Source organism: Topomyia yanbarensis, chromosome 3 (assembly GCF_030247195.1).
Source record: "Topomyia yanbarensis strain Yona2022 chromosome 3, ASM3024719v1, whole genome shotgun sequence".
In the NCBI taxonomy this organism is placed as follows: domain Eukaryota; kingdom Metazoa; phylum Arthropoda; class Insecta; order Diptera; family Culicidae; genus Topomyia; species Topomyia yanbarensis.
The window spans coordinates 153,015,833-153,021,852 of NC_080672.1; positions in this window are offsets into that span (position 1 = coordinate 153,015,833).

Sequence of the window (6,020 nt, forward strand, 5' to 3'; positions counted from 1 at the left end):
TCAATCCATATGGTAATCAACTGCTTATTATACCATTTCTAATGAAAGACATGTGTATCAATGTTAATTTCATTTAGATATTTTAGTTTCATCAAATCTTTTGCTTTATTTGAATAAAAAATGCAACCTAACTTATAAACTACTTACAAATAACAGACATCTTAAAACAAAATTTATTTCTCCACTGCTGAAGGTAACTCCATAATTTCGTCCATTTGAAAAGCTGAACGGCTGTATCCGAGTTTCCGCTAACATGCTTATTCTTTGAAAAAGAAAAAAAAAAGTAATTAATTTATAATCATATATTACATATCACTTGCCATCCAAAATATGCGGTAGAAATACTGAATTATTAGTAATAGTTCTGCCTGGTTTCGCAAAGCCATGTGCTTCCAATTGATGTGGATGAGTGAACTTTTATTTAAGTGTTACTACACTTAATGCTCCGCAGTTTGCAAAAACATGAATTTCATGGGCAAAACATTTTTGATTTAATATGCTGACACTTAAAATTGAAATGTGATGGCTGTCGACCACGCCATAGAGTGGAACATTTATTTTTCAAGTGTAATTCGATTGAAGGGCAAATTGAAAGCTATTGAATTTTCAATGCAACTTGGAACTTTAATCTTATATGTCGAATCTCTTCGAAAAAAGTGTATACATCATTCAAAGTGATGGGCAAAACATTTATGATTCAATACACTACCTTCCAAAATTTAAGTGCGATGGCACTTAATGTTGCCGCAATTGTCAAAAACATGGATTCCATGGGCAAATCATTTATGATTTAATACGCTGCCACTTGAAATTTAAACGTGATGGCATTTGATCATTTCAACGGGTGTTATATTTAATTTTCAAGTGTAATTTTATTAAAGGGCAAATGGAGAGTTCTTGAATTCTCAATGTGGCATGAATCTTAAAACTTATGTGTCAAATCTCTTCGAAAAAAAGTATGGATTATTTACAGTGTAGCATTTCTTCTTCATATGGATTTTAAGTGGTTTCAAGCAAATTGAATTAACATTCGTATTTTTTCAGTGCAAGTTAAGACAAATATGCTCAAGAAAGGATTTACTCGAAATCATCTTGGTTTGTCTGCTAGAGCCCATCCAATTACCAACTATCAATTTTCATATAAGGCTGACAAAAGCTGATCAAATCGGAGGTAGTCAAAATCGGGTGCTGATAAAATCGGATGCTGATAAAATCGGGTCTGCATTGTAACACATATTTTTGGTCGAAGTATGCAAAACTTTTCCTGCATGTAGCATATTTAAACCAAAAATATGTGTTTAACTTTGACCATCAAAATTATGGGTTTGAAAATATTTTTTAGAACAACAATAAAATTTTGCAATAAATGAAAAAAAATTAATTTCAATAATTTTATTTTAATTTAAATTAAAAAATTATTAAAAAAGAGAACGATATTTTTTATTGAAACAGTAAATAAATTTTATTGAATTCAATAAATAAATTTGTCTCTCGACCAATAATTTTTTTGTTTCTATATATATATATATATATATATATATATATATATATATATATATATATATATATATATATATATATATATATATATATATATATATATATATATATTCCTGGTATATCCAGAAGAAACAAAAAAATTATTGGTCGAGAGACAAATTTATTTATTGAATTCAATAAAATTTATTTACTGTTTCAATAAAAAAAATATCGTTCTCTTTTTTAATAATTTTTTAATTTAAATTAAAATAAAATTATTGAAATTAATTTTTTTTCATTTATTGCAAAATTTTATTGTTGTTCTAAAAAATATTTTCAAACCCATAATTTTGATGGTCAAAGTTAAACACATATTTTTGGTTTAAATATGCTACATGCAGGAAAAGTTTTGCATACTTCGACCAAAAATATGTGTTACAATGCAGACCCGATTTTATCAGCATCCGATTTTATCAGCACCCGATTTTGACTACCTCCGATTTGATCAGCTTTTGTCAGCCTTATATGAAAATTGATAGTTGGTAATTGGATGGGCTCTAGCAGACAAACCAAGTTGATTTCGAGTAAATCCTTTCTTGAGCATATTTGTCTTAACTTGCACTGAAAAAATACGAATGTTAATTCAATTTGCTTGAAACCACTTAAAATCCATATGAAGAAGAAATGCTACACTGTAAATAATCCATACTTTTTTTCGAAGAGATTTGACACATAAGTTTTAAGATTCATGCCACATTGAGAATTCAAGAACTCTCCATTTGCCCTTTAATAAAATTACACTTGAAAATTAAATATAACACCCGTTGAAATGATCAAATGCCATCACGTTTAAATTTCAAGTGGCAGCGTATTAAATCATAAATGATTTGCCCATGGAATCCATGTTTTTGACAATTGCGGCAACATTAAGTGCCATCGCACTTAAATTTTGGAAGGTAGTGTATTGAATCATAAATGTTTTGCCCATCACTTTGAATGATGTATACACTTTTTTCGAAGAGATTCGACATATAAGATTAAAGTTCCAAGTTGCATTGAAAATTCAATTCAGCTTTTTGCTGGTGGCTGCGTTTTTAAATGCGCACTCTATTTTGACAAGTCGTCTGTACAGTGTCAACTTTGACAACTTGTCAGCAGTGTCAATTTTGACAAGCGGTCTCATCAGCCTTGAGTTTCATGGCTATCATATATCCTGCTTTATTTACAAGCAGATTCTCAGCTTTTAGAAAGTGTCGAGAGAATTATGCGATTAGAACCTCTGCTCTAACCTAAATTCATCAGACATGAAATGACTAATAATAGCACATGAAACTTGCTTTTAAACCACCCGGAAAAGCATCTTTTACGATACAGTACCTAAAACTAGACCTAAACAATGTTTGTTCGCATCTGATTTTGAATACAAATTTGTAGCAAAATTTAGCACCAAGAATTGACAATTGTTAGCTGCAGTTGCGTTTACCGAAAAACCGGTTGCAATTTTGCTGACTTATTAGTTTCGACTAAATTGAGTATCGCTGATTGGTTTTCCTCAGTATAACAATCGCCCAATTACATTATAAGACTGATTAATTGCCTTATTATTCGACCGATTTTTGTATGCCGATAGCGAGTAGCTAATAGTTTTGAATAGCAGATGTTCTGTATCCACATTTCGAGTTGAGTGCCACTGTTGAATGGGACTACAGTTGACTGTGCGGATCCGTACCGAAATCAGTTTAGTTTTTCAACTGAAAAACAATATTTTTATTTGACGTTCAATTTTAGTTGAGAGCAGAAGTGAACGCCTACCGCGATCAAAAAATTGAATCTAAAGCACGGTTTGTCAAATTTGACAAGACTGATGATTTGTCAAAATTGACATTGGACGGATGATTTGTCAAAGTGGGGTGCGCATTTGGGGACGCAGCCACCAACAAAAAGCTGAATAGCTTTCAATTTGCCCTTCAATCGAATTACACTTGAAAAATAAATGTTCCACTCTATGGCGTGGTCGACAGCCATCACATTTCAATTTTAAGTGTCAGCATATTAAATCAAAAATGTTTTGCCCATGAAATTCATGTTTTTGCAAACTGCGGAGCATTAAGTGTAGTAACACTTAAATAAAAGTTCACTCATCCACATCAATTGGAAGCACATGGCTTTGCGAAACCAGGCAGAACTATTACTAATAATTCAGTATTTCTACCGCATATTTTGGATGGCAAGTGATATGTAATATATGATTATAAATTAATTACTTTTTTTTTTCTTTTTCAAAGAATAAGCATGTTAGCGGAAACTCGGATACAGCCGTTCAGCTTTTCAAATGGACGAAATTATGGAGTTACCTTCAGCAGTGGAGAAATAAATTTTGTTTTAAGATGTCTGTTATTTGTAAGTAGTTTATAAGTTAGGTTGCATTTTTTATTCAAATAAAGCAAAAGATTTGATGAAACTAAAATATCTAAATGAAATTAACATTGATACACATGTCTTTCATTAGAAATGGTATAATAAGCAGTTGATTACCATATGGATTGAATTTAATTATCATTTGTCAAACATTTGATTTGATTGTGCCATGCATATGAAATTTATGTGTTGCATCTATTGGAATTAACGTGTTTCAAGGAAGTATGTTATTAAGTGTCTAACACATAAAATCTAAGTGTTAAACCAGTTGAGGCAAAATTAAGTGTTAAACACTTGAGTTCAATATGTGGATTATTTGCAGTGTAATGTTATCACGCCCACACTACTTTTACAGTAAACGGCAAGTTACGGCGAATAGCCTAGAACAACGTTTCAATAGCCTAGCGATCGCCAGCATCTAGTTTAACCTGCCTGTCCGCCATTTCGTTTACTGGGCGCGCACACATACCTTCTACACGCAGAAAAAAAATTAGTAAAAATAAATTTTGGTTTTAAATAACAATTTTCCCATTTAATATAGTGACAAACAAGATTCAGGATTAATTCAATCAATACTGTTGGTTGAAATTGCCAACTAATTCATTTGTTGGCTTTTCAGTAGTTTCAACAAATATTTCGTTTGAAACAATAAAATCTTTGAAACAACATAAACTTATCATAACCGAACAAACAAGTTTGAAGAAACAAAAACAAATCTTTTGTATCAACCAAAGGAGAGAACAACTCAAATTTAGTTGAAATTGAACAAAGATTCTGTTGGTTTTTAACAAAGGGATCAGTTAGATCCAACAAATTTTATTTTGATTCAACAATGTTTCTATTTAAAATGTAAACAGAAGTATTTGTTGAACTAAACCAAATACATGCTTTCGAAAAACGCCCATTTCAGTTTGAAACAGTCACTCGCCACGTTTTTGATTCAACTAAACTTTTTGTTGATTCAAAAAGGACTGATTTTTCTGCGTGTATGTGTCAACTGTATAAACTATGTATGCACACTAGACTTTTCCACATTTTGAAAGTCATGAAATATACATCGGTCAGCTCAAATTCTTGTTCTAGGTGTGAATTTAAGAACTTTCGCCAAAAATGGCTTAATTTGGACATGATTTAGAGGTGTCTCCAATAAAAAAACGTGTTTTTGATATGTTTCTATAAAAAGATCACTTACATTCTGATTTAATAGGCTATGCCCACATATCATCAAAGGTTGTTCCTTAGACATATCTTAACATGTTTTAACAGGTGAACATAGCTCTAATCGCAATAGAAAATTTGGTAATTGGATTTTTATATAGAAAAGAATACCAAAACCAAGAAAAAATACTACTAATTTTCCGAATGTAAGATTAATATCTCTTACACACATTAAGTTTAGTGTCTATCTGCCTCCGCTAATTGCAAAAATATGTGTAAAATCAATAGGCATAACGTTTACATTTTTTGGAGTGTAGAGATCCGAAATATGTAAAAATAAAAAAATTTATTGTTCACTGTCAGACCCCCTTAAGGAAAATCTAAACTAAATAATCATAAAAGATTATGAGGCTATATCTAGGGACTAAAGACGAATATTTTAAGAGCTTCGTTTAATAAAAAAGAAAGAAAAATATAGGGGAGCCCGGGGCTAGTTGGCGGTTGGGGTAAGTTGGCGGAACCCTCTTTTCTCCGTTTCTATTAGACATAAAGCGCTGTCACTCGTTGTGTATCTCAAGTAATGTGAAACGCATTATCCAATGTGTTTTTGAGCATACTTTGTAAATTTTCTTAATTTTAAACATTTTGTGTTATTTAAGGTGGTTTTCTATCTATTCCCCGAACGATTATATTTTTCGATAGTACGAGAAAAGAGCTTTCAGCGTCCGTATAGATTTTATACCTATTCATACCCAAAAGTAATTTTTTAAATCCTTTTTTATAAAATATGCGGTTGGGGTAAGTTGGCGGTAACGCACACGGGGCAAGTTGGCGGTACTATTTATAGTGCGAAAATAGTCACCATACATTTTTATTTCTGAAATTCACTTCACAGTAAGGAGAAACTTTTTCTTGTGTCTCTCGTCAATGCAGGGGACAATTATTTCAGCTAATCGCCTGAAGAA